Source organism: Macrobrachium nipponense, chromosome 12, assembly GCF_015104395.2.
Source record: "Macrobrachium nipponense isolate FS-2020 chromosome 12, ASM1510439v2, whole genome shotgun sequence".
Classification (NCBI taxonomy): Eukaryota; Metazoa; Arthropoda; class Malacostraca; order Decapoda; family Palaemonidae; genus Macrobrachium; species Macrobrachium nipponense.
In genome coordinates, this window is record NC_087205.1 from 55720077 (window position 1) to 55735076 (window position 15000).

Genomic DNA, 15000 nt, shown 5'->3' on the forward strand with positions numbered 1-15000 from the left:
TGCAGATGCTTCGTAGTATCAGTGTCTTCTTTATTAGTAATAGTAAAAAATACGACTTTTCATTCTGTGACTGTAATCAAATATGATAATGAAAAAGAAATATACTTCTTGCCCGAATGAGTTTCTTTTCGCCTACTGGCACCACTATCACCATGACTGCTACTGTTACTACTTCTGCTGCTGTTATTGCTGTTCATTCTTGTTCTTCCATGCAGCAGCATCCCGACTCAAACCAGGGGCGCTACTTTTTGTTGATAATGCAAGATTCGACTTCGATTATAACAACATCGTGAAAGATGAAGGTTGTGACATGGGGGAATAATGAAAGGAGCTCAATAATGCTAGAGTCGACTTACACAACAATAGAATTGGATGGATCGATTTAAATAAAAAGAACATCGCTAATAATAAATAAATAATACGGTAATGCTCGACGTAGATAAAAAAAAGAAATAAAATGTTAATGATGGAAGGCAAGCTGCAGCTTACATATCAAAGTCTGTTAAAAACTGTCTGCCGACTATATACGTTCGCGGACGACCACCAAAAGCTCCTCTGCCTTGGAAAAAAAATGAGGCCACATGCTCGACATCGATCGGTTTTCGAAAATACAGAGATGCTCTGGAAGACATGACATGGCCAAGAGCTGAAGTCCGCCCTTAGGCACGATCGCAAGCTCTTCTCTCGTTAATCACCCAAACTCAAATGAAAAGGCACCAAATTTCCAGAAATGTACATAAGAGAGAGAGAGAGAGAAGAGAGAAGAGAGAGAGAGAGAGAGAGAGAGAGATAAAATGCATACCTGTATGTGAGAGTAGAGAAAAGAGGACTACACCAGTATAATTTTCCATTTCGTTTTCTACTGCCCTGCTGCTCTTAATGAAAGCAGAACAAGCGGTGTCTTCGTGACCGACAGCCAGCCATGTCCACGAGAGAGAGAGAGAGAGAGAGAGAGAGAAGAGAGAGAGAGAGAGAGAGAGATCCAGTACACAAAACACCTTTCAGTTTCACTGAGAATGTCTCAAAGAGAAGAAAGGCAAAAGTTTATACAATTAAACAAAAAAAGAAACTGAAAAGAATGGTCGAACGCACGCGTTGCCAAAACATCGCATGTCAATTTTGACAACGGTAACATTAAGCAAAGTGAACATTTAGAACTCCAACAACGTGAACTGGATAAATAAGCATATTACTCTTTCAAGCTACGGGATAAACAGACATTTTACACTGACATAGGAAAAGGAAAGCACACTATTTCTGAAAAAAAAAAAAAAAAAAAAAATTCAATTACATTCATATAACATTCTGTCACAATCAATGATGAAATGAAGCAAGTGTGCTTCAACGGTGTGTGTGTGTGTGTGTGTGTACTTCGTTCATTATGGTGTGACACCCTTACTCTACTTTTGATAAAGTAGGTATGTACTAAAACTGAAATTATAAAATAAATGTAGACTCCTCAATTCATTAAAAATATTCAGGTTAAATATTTTTTCACTTCAGCAGTGTACATATCTAACTATGCAAGGGTAAAGTTCAACACCATCAAGCGCACATTACAAGCTGATATATGACATTTAGGTGAAATCAGGTACACTTGGAAAATTTATCTTTACTGTACACACGAACTTTCACACGAATCTAAATTTGGTAAGTTGAAAAAAATGTGTACTTATCTTATCTAATTAAGAAATATATAGCAAAAGTAACTAACGTGACACATGGCCACAAATTGGAAAAAAAACTTAAAAAAATTGATCACTGACATGAATCACAAGTTTAACAAAAGAGTTGGGAGGTCCCCAAACATCCGCCAGGACTAAGTAATCAACCCTGCTACAGGCACCTTATCTCAACAAGTTACATTGCTACCTCTCCCAAAGTCAAATCGCTTGTTGCTAGTCCAAAGGCATATTTGTAGTAGACCTTCCGTTAAACTATAACTCATATTTTGCTCAATACTGCTAACAAACATACAGCACCGAGACGACCGCAAGCAAAAACTTGACCACTTTGCCGGAGGCAAAAATAAGCATTGATTTTCTATGATCTCTGACGCAAGCAATTCGTTCAAACGAACACGTACGTCTCCACCTGATGTGAAAAGTCCTTTTCATTCACAGATTGCTCAATCTATCGCGAGCTCTCTCACGAAGAAACTTGTGACCTCTCCTTCACTTAAGATAAGCTTCTTACCGCTGATGTTACTCTCCTTCCTTAGGGCTGGCTCCAGCGCCGGGTGTTTATCCACGACGCAACCCTTTTAGCGTCGAAAGTATCTCGACTTGTCGCCTTTGGTAAAGTGAACCTATTTTAAGAGCACTTGCACGTCTCTCTCTCTCTCTCTCTCTCTCTCTCTCTCTCTCTCTCTCTCTCTCTCTCTCTCTCTCTCCTTGCTGGCATGATTTCGTAATAAAGTTAAGAGTGATGCAATTGCACTCAATTCACAATCATTTTTTTAAACTAGAATTTTCATTTGCAATTCAATATTTTCAAATAAACTCTTCGACATCAAATACACAATTGTTAACTGTGGCAACAGTTCCTTTACTACTAACACAATAGGTAAGAGATGAAACAATGCATTTCAAAGTAGCTTTCGGTTACATTGCCGATCAGCTAAGAACTGGCTAACATTACGTAAGAGATCTGATGTTATACTCGCCTCCTTTTAGAAAGGCATAAATATTAACATATAAATATGGCTTTAAAATAGTTTGACAATAAACCTCAGTATATCATTCACTAGTAACGGATCTAACGTTGGTGTGTACTCGGGAAAATACTAATTATGATATAAAGAAAAAATCTTGATTAAGTTTGCCAATCCAGACATCACCTTCTATTGTCAAAAAATCCTACAGCAGCTACAAAATTTATCTTCAGCTTCTGTTCTTCCCAGCTAAGAACAACAACAAACTCAAAACGATTCTTTAACAGCGTTTCATGTAGGCATGAAATATTTCTGCATTCCTTTACAAACAAAATAAGAAAATAATGTGTACCAAATTTAATTACTCCATTTCAAATGTACATTTCAATATTGTGCGCTTGCCTAAGTAAGGCTTCTTCAACGAAAAATTTCAATGATAATTCACATAAGGAATTTGTTATGTAAAGTCAGTGGCATTAATTTCAAGGTACGGAAACGTATATCAAGTAGGATAACCACAAAGAGAGAGAGAGAGAGAAGAGAGAGAGAGAGAGAGAGAGAGAGAGAGAGAGATAAAATATCGGAAAGCCAATGTGTTCTTGTTGCTTTTTTTTTATTTGCATCGTCTATTCACATGGAAATGGAACGTAAAAGATGGTCGTATCCCAAACAGAACTAAACTAGAGCACAGGAAGGGCGATGATAAAAAATAAGTAAAAAAAGTCTTTTGAGAAGACCACCTGAAAAGCTTTTTTGAACTTCATGTAGGCATGCGAATAAAAAAACGCACTCTCTAAGATGGCGGAAAGGGAAGATATATGCTTCTGTCGGCGACTTCATTAACTAATGCACCTACAAACTCCATGTACTAAATCATGTGGAAGTGAGATGAACAACTTACTAGACTTCCTTCTTTTTTCTACTTCATCTCTAGGTCTCTCTCACGGCTGACCGGGTAAGCTGTGTGTGTGTGAGAGAGAGAGAGAGAGAGAGAGAGAGAGAGAGAGAGAGAGAGAGAGAGAGAGAGAGATGATTCATGGACACAAGACGATACTGCATGTGGCAGATGGAGAAAATTGGTTGCTCCAGAACAAATTAATTACGGGCAACCGTCAGACGGTTTCTGGAGGCTAGAAGTGACGTACCCAGCCTCTCCACTGGAAAAATAATGTCAAAAATAGTAACGGTCAGTATTATCATTATTTGTTCTAGTGCTAGTAGTAATAGTGTTAGTTTTACAAGAGGATATTTTATGTTATAAAATATAATTCCTAAGTCAAATGTGTCTGGAAATTTTAATAAGGACCATATTAAATATCCTGCGAAGATATTTGCAAACGCAAAACGAGCTCATTCAGAATTCAAGTGCGTCCGTAGATTTTACTGATCAAAACCTAGAGAGAAAATATTTTTTTAGAAAATGCCAGTAATATTACGCTGGTCATGGATGTGAAAGTGCACCGGCAATCCCCAAAGTAGGTCGAAAAATCCTTTGGTGTAATCAGAAACAGTTTATAATACAAACTGACAAAATCAACAGCTCTAAGAATCGATATCATTTGAAAATAACCAAATGAAATATATTGACCTGCTTTGCTTGCGCCATTCAGTCACTAGTTATTGTCTCTGTTACTGAACAATAAAACACGAAAAATAAATGTTTAGGAAATGCTGGACTTCGATCATGTCTGAAATATGTTTAGTTAAATTTACCCAGCTACAGAGGATTGAAAAGACAACGTCCCAATGAAGGAGAGGGAGACATAAAATCAAACACAAAAATGCAATTTTTTTTCTCTCTCTCAAAAAGCACTAAAGCTGCTTTTGGATTAATGATCTTAGCTGTATTTAATTTCATCTGGAAATGGCCGGAATTCGTCTACTGGGTTTGAATGCGCAAATTTATTATTTTTTCTTCTTTGTATTCTTTTATCATCATCTCATAAAATATAGTCCCAAATGTTGACAGCGTACGCAGCGGTGTAGGTTTTATATGTAATTGTGACTGTCATTTTACTCGAAGCCATTTTTGAAACATGTTTTGTTTAAGTATATCAGCTTTCTGTGACTTGTTTGTTAACAGTTTAACAGTCACAGTGCTGAAGTATTTTAAACTTCTGGCAAGATTATCTACTTTGCTAATTGTAGAATGTGTGTTCTCTGGAATAATCGAATATGTTTTGGTGGCTGATTTAGATCAAAACGGCTTAATATCAGCGCAGGCCCTTGGCCAAGAGCTACCCACAAGACCGGCGAGTTGTCAAAGGAATTAAGGAGACTATTGTGGACCTCTGGACTCCGACAGAAGCTATTATGAAAACCCGTGTCTGCATTTGGATACCATAATTCTTCTTTGATTTGTTTATTACATCCACCAAGGAGATTAGATTTTTGTGGTTATTTGAATGTTTGAATGTTAGCAAAATACCAAAATTAATCATGGCATCTTTTCCCAAGAAATGTTTCGTAAAATTCTCTCCGACTTGATTTTAGTATGGGTTCGATTCTACATCTGAAACCATGATTTTTTTTTTTTTTTTTTCTTTTACTGTATCTATTCTTGTTGGCACTTTTGAACTTCAAGAAACATTCTAGCTCTTGTTAAAAAAATCCAAATGCTGTAGAGGATTTGGTACTTGGGTTAGTTGGTTACCTGTAGGTGTAGCAACCATCTAATTAAGAAGCATCTCTATCTTTGCTCAATTAAGTGCAAGATTTTCAAAATCGCACCTGGCGTTACTCTAGTATTCTCTGATCCCTGGTCTTCAAGACTTCTGACAAATCAAAATCTTGTGAATGTTTACATCAAACCGCTGTTAAAGAACAATTAAAGCGATTCTCTTAGTGTTAAGACACCCAATCCCCGTGAAAAGGAATTTAACAACCATTATGAAGCGGAGAAAACAAACTATGCGCGATGTGAAACTCATTACTAGTATCCTGTCACTCACCTTGATTAACAATTCTATATTCACACTCATACAGTGGCAGCCACTGACCTTGTACTACTGTAATGTACAATAATTTATTTTAACTAAAGTTGGATAATAGCGCACCGATGATCACATTCCACTTTTCTTTTAAGCGTATACTAGATATTCCGCTTTAAGTACTCTATGGATCATCTTTACTATCAATTTCCAAAACACTTATGACAACAATTCAATTACAGAGTGAAAAATAGCAAAATTTTTATACTAAATAACACATGCCAAGTCTAAAAATACCTGAAATCTAAAGGCAAGAGAGAACGATCCTTATGGGATACCGAGGCGATTCTGCGGCTCTCCAAATGGCCCGCTGCTCTCTTATCACCCTGATTCTTCGGTCATTGAGAAGTAATGTTCTACGCTTTTCAAATACCTCGCGGTGATTCGCAAAGAGCCCCGCATTCAGCCCATATCTTTAGAAATGGTAACCACTCCATGAAGTCAAGACGCCACAAACTATACCAGTTCCTAAGTCATTCCTTTCATTAGAGGGAACAGAATCTACCGAGGTATGGAACTCAGCTTTTCGGTCTTTGGTGCTTAATGAAATGGTTAGAATCTTTACGGGAGATCTAATTCCTAATCTCTCTCTCTCTCTCTCTCTCTCTCTCTCATCTAAATATTCTAGAGATTCCATAATTAGATGCCGTGACCTTATGACGCAGTTCAGGTGTCAAGGATTAAAACAAACAAACAAAAAACATACACACATGATGTACACAGCTCGTATTCCAAACGTTTCATTTCAAGAACCCTCTCCTTGATACTAATTTTACACGACGTTGCACTTCGGAAAACGCTTGAGGTGTTTCAGTACATAGAACATACTATGAGATTCAGAGCCTTTGTCCGGGTGTTTCTCCGGAATAACTTTTTTCTTTGCATTTGACAAAGATATTACTTAGCCATAGCATACTTTACATCCCTACCTAATTTTCGGCAGCATTCTTTATTACTTTCAGAAAAAAAGTATATTCATAAGAGTAAAATAAAGCAGCCGAAGCCAGTGGCGGAACACTCAAATGTATGGGTTCAAAGTTATATGTAATGTAAACATATGACGTCCAGACTCCTCCCACAAGGTGATGACGACAAAAAGCTGTCTCAGAAATTCTGAACGAATATTCGTATCTTGTCAAGGCTTCAAGAATGGCAACTATGATAAGTCATTGTCACCGTGGTTGCAGGATAGCTTTTGTGATTCGACTTACGCAATTGTTTAGGAGTGAGGAGGCCCGTGGCAAACCCTACGTAAGCTTGAACAGGTAAATGAATAATAGGGCCCTTTCTTGGGTAGGAATACACCCGAACATCCAAGGCTACCAAGTTTTCGTCATTTGTTGACTTCCATAAGGTGCAGAAAGATAATTATATATGCTCTATAAAGCAATAGTTGATTTCTTAGTAAAATATAACTTACGGAACAAGATTAAAACTTGCTTTGCCAAAAAAAAAAAAAAAAAAATGTCGTGGGTTATAATACAATACTGAATGACCTCTATAGGTCCCAGTGCTTGGCTTAAGTCTAAATTCTATGATCGGCATTGTCATATTAGGAAAAATATCACAAGAGTAACGACGAATGCCAAAGTTTTCTTCACTTTAATTGATTTTTAATTCTATAATTTTTCAATGGAGACATAGTGATAGAAAATAATTTCTGGTTGTATTTCATTGTTGCCAGAGGTTGAGACTTTTTCACGAATAGCCAATTACAATTATCCATCGAGAAGGAGGCAAGTTAATGACGTCATAAGTTACATCATTATATATTCGAAAGACATTCCTCTGAGTTTGCTGGCGATGCCTTACAAAAAGTCGGTGTTACTCTTATAATTAGCAGAATTATGCAACTTTCGTAATACAGAATACAGTAAAAAATTAGGTAGGGATGTAAGATATCCTGTGACAAAGTGTCACCTTTGTCAGGTACGTTGATAAAATTCTATTCCGGAAAAACACCGGGACACCGGCTGTGAATCTCATAGTAAGGGACTGTCGCAGCTGCTTTAGGTAAAAGATGTTTGGACAATAGTAATAGAATTAATGATTAGGTAAAATAAAATACAGAATATTATGAAAGCAACTTGTTGTTATGAGTGACTTATTACGGCAAATATTAGCTCCTACTAATACATTTCTATCTTACAAATGTTAATATTAATTCAAACATAAATAACCCGTTATGAGAACTAGCTAAATTTTCGACTGTAGATTATCGTTAACATCTGGAAACTATCAAGAAAGAGAGAGAACCAGAGAGACTAAATGGATCCTTATTAGCAAACTTTCTGTCGGTACGGCTTCCAGTCCGAGTGTTGAAATTTAGATCTATGTAATGTAACGTTACCATGAGAATTTAAACGCTTGCTAATGGACTCTGATCAATCCTGTCTTTGAAGTAATTTCTCTATTCATTTGACAGACTCGAAATTTAAAGCATAAATTTCCTGTAGCGGTTTTGTTCTCTACGATGAATAATCCGAAAGGACCATCGTCTGATCTGGGGATCAAGTTCTGATAACAGCGCATGCAAAGTAGAGTGCTGGAGAATTTTCTTTTCGAAAGCAATGCGTATTCCTCAAGCCCGCAAAGAACAAATCATTTTTGTGAAGAGTAACTTGATATCAAATGGCCCCAGAGAAACGGAATACACTACAGTCCATGTTTTGGGAATGAACAAAAAGATGAGAGCAAAAAGTGACCCACTAACATCAAAGGATAAGAGTAAAAAAAAAAAAAAAGAAACAACGCCACCTGTATCTTTTCTGCAAGAAAGAAACGTCTTGCGAACTGCAATAACAGTTAAGAGTTTGATATAAAAAAAAATGACAAAAGAACAGAGTAAAAATAAACTGAGTGGAAAAAACAATGTCTTGGCTCTCGTGGAAGAGGGGAGGAGGGTGAGTATGGAAGGTGAGGGTGGGGTATTATTGCAAGAGTTGGGTAGAAGGGAGGGGAGGGGAGGGGAGGGAGGGCGAGTGCCACAAAAGAAAGGAACCTTCCCCCTGACATTCTTATTAATATGTGGTCTTTAGTCACCTCAAGTTTCCAGTAACTTGAGTTTTCTTAGTGCAAACATCTCGCCCCTTCCGCAATCCCTCCCCTACCCCTCATCACTTCCCCACAGCCTCCCCCTCCCGCCTGAGGGGCCAATAGCATCGGAGGGACAGGGGCATATCCCTTACCCTTCTTAAGCCGCCTGACAGGCCATCAACACCCTATTGTTCAGCCGCTGTTGCGCAGCGTTTTGACCTGGCAGGCCATTGTTGCCGTTGGGAGAGCGTGTCCCTCTCGTGGTAATTTGAGCAGCTTTTGTTTTTCGCACATCGGGTCTATCTGTTGACGTTCTCTCTCTTCTCTCTCTCTCTTTAACTTTTGTTTATTTTTAGACGAAGAACATTACCGGTAAAAACAAAAGGTCGCAGCCTTCTTGCTACCTGGTCATTCATTCAGGGTTGTCTGACCATTTGGGTATGCTGTGCAAAAATAGATATTTTCCCCAGGAACGTAGGAGCCAAAATAGCCATGGTGATAATGACGCTGGTATAATGATGTGCCTGTTTAAATATTCTTGAACGTTTGCGACTCATTTTCAGACAAGTTTACAAGTTTCGAGAAAAGTTAAAATGTGTAATTATTTTACATTCATAATAAATTTGTAAGTTGCAAAATATTTAGGATATCTTATCATTTTCGTAATTGGCAATTTTTTCTACTTTAGCCATATTTTTACAGTTTAATCGTAGTGTTATGGTAGGACCTATAAAAATATTAATTCGCTAGACATTTATATTAGTAATACGATAAAATCGCTTACTTATTTGTGATTATAAGGAATTCAAAGGTAAAAATCTAAAGAGCAGTTATATTTACAGGAGCATTTAGCTGAACCTCTTTACATCCGATTACATGAAGTAGTTAATTATTAACATACACTGAATGGTCAATACATAACTACCATAAGAGAAATAACATCTGTAACCTCAGAGTTAATTAGCAAGATATTTTATTAACAGAATTGCACTTCCTCAAGTTCTATTTGATTTACGGGAATGTCTTATTTTCTGATAAAGACCTGTATCCATTAACACTAAATAAATCACCTTTGTTCAGTTTTCCCTCTAAATCATCTTCAACACACACATACAAAGACACACACATACAAACACACACACACACACACACACACACACTCTAATCTGCCTTTTCGAACGATAGCATTTTCACCGCAAACTTCACATACAATTTTCTATAAGTTCCTCACTAAAATGAAAATGACTACGAACGCGTTTGAAATTTTCTTTTAGATATGCTCTTTACATTTATCTTTATCATTAGATGTGGTATCTTTTTATTTCATATCAACCTGAAATTTAACTATCAACAGAGTTTAAACTTCGTTCATTTATCTATCGACCGAGTATTTCCTGTAATTCTTGCAATGTCATCCATGCAATCGGTTCTGGAAATATGGCAAAGTTACGGAGAACAATGTAATTGTAAATCAACCTTTCAAAATCTGGCCGTTATTCAGCTGTTCAAAAAAATGTGCTATTGCCTGGATAAACTAGTCTAAAAATAAAACTTCCCCTTTCGTACCATAAATCATTTGTAATATATTGCTTGACTCCTATTATAAAAAGTCTCTAAGCTGCAAAAAACACATCCACAATCATTTCCCCTTTACGGACAAGCCTAGCAAACAATTTATCAAGCTGTGCACAAGACAAGCATAATCCAGCTTCCCACAAGCGAAACTCTTATTCCTCCCATCTTTATGTAGTTATATCGCACTTAAACAATTAATATTCACTCCCCAATGTATGTCCAACCCACCTATGAGGATACTGCCCTCCATTATCCATCTTCACCCTTAAAAGTGAAATAATTATTTCCCCCTCTGTGTTTCGAACTCTTCCGTATTCCAGTGCAACATACTATTTAGCAGATTCATGCTTACTAATTCCCCCAATATATTTTAAAATTTTACCTAATCATCCACTGCTGTTCAGTGTAATCAATCAATATATCTTGTTCACTAGACCCCATCCCATTTGTCCCCTGAACACAACCAAGGCGAGGTCCTCTTTAATTGTCAAGGACCTAACTATGCAAGCACCAGCACACAAATGTCCAAGCACAACTTGCATGTTAAAAACGGTAGGAATTTGTCTCAAGACAGGAATCAACAGGGAAGGAAACTTGTCAGACTATCACTTTAAATGAAACCATGATAAATTATAACTTTTTTTAATTTCCTAATAAACTGTATTAGCCAAGTGACCTTTACATTGGTCGTTTGGGTTCCCTCCCTAAAAGAAATTAAACTTTTTATCCTGGTCTTTAGCCCACGCATTAAACTTTGTTTTCTACGCTATGAATAGTTCACACAGTCTCTGATACAACAGCCAGTGTATGTTTATATATGTATGTATGTATGTATGTATGTATGTATGATGATGTATGTATGTATAGTATATAATAAATATATATATATATATATATAAATGTATATATATATATACAATAAATATATCTATATATATATATATATATAATATATATATACACACAATATATATAAATATATATATATATAATAAATACAATATATAGATATTATATATATATATATACAGTATTAATATATATATATATATATATAGATATACAATATATATAATAATATTTATATATATATATATACATATATATATATATATATATATATATATAACTATATACTATATTATATATTATATAAATATATATATTATATGCTATAAATATATATAATATACATATATATATACATATATACTAATATATAATAATAATATAATATATATAATATATGTATATGTTATGTATATATATATATATTTATATATATATATATATATATATATATATATATATATTATATATATATAGATATATATATATATATATAGATATATATATATATATATATATATATATATATATATATATATGCATAATTATATATATATATAATATACATATATAATGCATATTAATACATATATAATATATATATATATATTATATATATATATATATATATATATATATATATATATATAGCATAAGCAATGAAAATCACGGTGACAACAAAATCCAGAAGAAAATCAGGAGTGATTTCCCATGGAGGAGGAACGTCGTACGACTGCAGGAATTAGGGGGAAGGGGAGGGGAAGGGTGTTAGAAGAGAGGCGGGGGGCAGGGGGAGAAGGATATATGCAAATATGAACTAATATGCATAAGACATGCATGTTTTCCTTCAATATTTTCATACAGATGGATATGGAAATGGCGGCATTCGGGAACCATCATATTCGATGATATTAAGGATCCCGAACGAATAAAAGGGACGGGACGACGAAATGAGAATAAAAAGGAAAGGGAGAGGGGTTGGCTGGGTCCTGTAAGGGAAAATAGGGAGATTATCGGAGAGAGAGAGAGAGAGAGAGAGAGAGAGAGAGAGAGATATTGGGGATGAGGATGATCCGAGAGTCATAATCATGGACAATCAATTTGGGTTTAAATTGAATTTGTAAACACGTTTAAATACTGAAAGGTTGAAGAGAGAAAATATGACGATAAAATTTTAATCTTGAGAACGAAAATTATTTATATTGATTACAAAACACAAAATACAAAAATATGTCGTATAACATGTAAAATCCGTCAAAGAGAGAGAGAGAGAGAGAGAGAGAGAGAGAGAGAGAGAGAGAGAGAGAGAGAGAGAGAGAGAGAGAGGCAGTTATTTTAAATTGCACGACAGGAATTAAATCATGTACTTACCACTGATGCGAAGATACTGTGGTCTCCATCTCCTATGTTGCAGCAAATAAAATATTTCCTAAAAATAAATAAACGAAACAAAAAAACACACCAAAGCACTTACTTTTTGCACTGCTAAATCTGCACTTGACCAAAAAAAAAAGTATAAAAAATGCTACAAACACAGCTACACTCATGGTATAAAAATGGAATTCTTACTGGCATCACTCAACCAATAAAAAGAACTTGTGCAACTTTTTCAGCACAGTCGACCTTTCCTAACTGAGCACACTTAACCATATCTTTTTTTTCTCTCACATGTGAACTTACCCCGTACAATTGCATCTATCGAAGATTTCCTTTTGTTGAATAGATTAGAGTCTAAGTCCATAGTGAATGGCTGGATTATCTTTCCTCGACCTGGGACGAAAATCTTGGCGGTTTTGGGTGACAGCTCTTGAAAAAAATGTTGGCTTTTACGCCCCAGGACCCGGCAACGGGATCCCTGTTAATCAGGAGTGCGAAGGGAAGGACGTCCACCACTCCAGTGGAGGACTAGATGCTCTTAATGACGAGTGGACGGATCGTCGGTGTAGCTTGAAGGTTATGAAAAAGCCTTCGGCGGTGCGGAGGACCTTCGGAGGAAGGTAGGGGTACGCGTAGATGTGCGAGTATCTAGTACTACACGCGCTAGGGGGAGGGAGAGTCGAGCCCCTGAATCCCTCTGTCGGTAACATACGTAGGCGTAGTTCTCATTTAAGAACTCGGAAATCACTCGCGGAAACGGAGAGAGAACATCAACAAACTACTCTACGTATAACAGGAGACGCGCCAAATTGCTTCGGCAATCCAGCAAACTCTAACTCGATAGACTTCCCGTAGTGATCAACAACAACAAGAACACGGCACTAAAACGCTCATGAGTGAATCACTTACAACATACTACTATAAAGAAATAGATTTTTATATTTATATATTTCCAAGTACACAATGACAATTTCGCGAACTTTGAAATGGCTCTCTTCGCCTTTGCTATCACTCGAATGCGAACACTGCGTTTGGGATCACTCTCATTGACTCCCAAGGACACTTGGAGATTCCTCCCTCTCTACCTCTTCTTTTTCTTCCTCCTCTTCTTCTTCTTCAGAAGGGAACGCAAGGGTATTTTCGACTTCTCTTAGTATTATCTTTCTACAACTACGAGTGTCTTTTGATTCCGCATCCAGGATTTTGGTTGACGTTTAAGGCAAAGGATTTTTATTTTGTTGGTGTAAATCCCTCGCTTCCCAAAACTTGCGCTTGATAAATCCAGCTCTTTGGACGACTATCTAATGCCAGGGTAATAGTATAACATCTGTCTCTATCCTGCTAATTTACTTTTCATGTAAAGATTCAGATTTATATTTGTACTATTTATCTCTCTGTAAGGCAAATCAGTATTAGAGAAAAACATTATGCACAATATTCACTTAACAATCAAAACACATTAGTCCCATTTGGTGATACATCATATCTTGAAATATCGATAAAACAGAGGTAAACAAGTCTTGAAAAGGTCATTCAATGATCCTTTGTTTCTTTAAAGCACTGGTGTGGTTGGTGTGGTTAACTGCACAAAATCAAGGCCAATATAAAAATCCAATTAGATAAGAAATTGGTAATTTTACTCATATATAGAAATGAAGTCATTTATCAAGAAATAGGTAACTTTACTCATACATAGATACAGAAATTAAGTCATATGTTAAGAAATTGGTAATTTTTGTTCATACATCACATGCAGTAGCTATAAAATACAATATTCATAACTCGAAATATCTTTGATAGAGTAATGTTTGATATATACTTTCTGTACATGTTTCATCTCAATGTATTTATTTTCTCTGTAGTTACATGGTTCAAAATAAAATAATTCTTCAAACATAAATTCATTATAAAGAGAGCACTTTTTCTTGATTTTCTATTTTCATCCCTTCCTTTACTCTCCTTTATTGCTGTACTTTGCTACAGAGAAAAATGTTGCCAAAAGATTTAATCATGAAGTACCAAATATTATTAAGCAATCTTAACGCAAGCCCTATCATTTTTTTTACCTTAAAATTTCTTTTGAAAACTTGTCAATCAGATTAAAAAAAAGGGGTTTACTTAAAACAGCTCACAAACAATGAGGTATGAAAAGTAATGACCATTATCGACTATTTTGTGTTTTTGATCGAATCGTCATCCATAGAACGCAACTGTCCTCACTCCTCCTATTAAACCAAGTCTCCCTGCCATACCCGACTAACACTGTGTTTCATCAGGTTACTACATTAAAGTGTTTGAAGGGACGTTTCTCTTTGTAAATGAGCTGGCAAAGACAGAGCAAGAGTTAAATAAGCCAGTATGAGAGAGAGAGAGAGAGAGAGAGAGAGAGAGAGAGAGAGAGAGAGAGAGAGAGTAATATGCCTTCTGTCATCAGCCACATAAGCTTAAGAGCCTATGTGATGATCCTGAAAGGATCACAAAGTTTGGGGCCCTCTATCCTCCTCACCTCCCTCCTTATCC

The 15000-nt window shown here is 36.0% G+C and overlaps 1 long non-coding RNA gene across 2 annotated transcripts in view; it reads right to left on the minus strand.

The window, feature by feature from the left end:
- LOC135225005 (uncharacterized) overlaps window positions 1-15000 on the minus strand; it is a 604582-nt gene that overhangs the window by 436482 nt on the left and 153100 nt on the right. For both annotated transcript variants that reach the window (XR_010316869.1, XR_010316870.1), the window contains exon 2: window positions 12784-13874. This is a non-coding gene — a long non-coding RNA (uncharacterized LOC135225005). The remainder of the gene's footprint in view (window positions 1-12783; window positions 13875-15000) is intronic.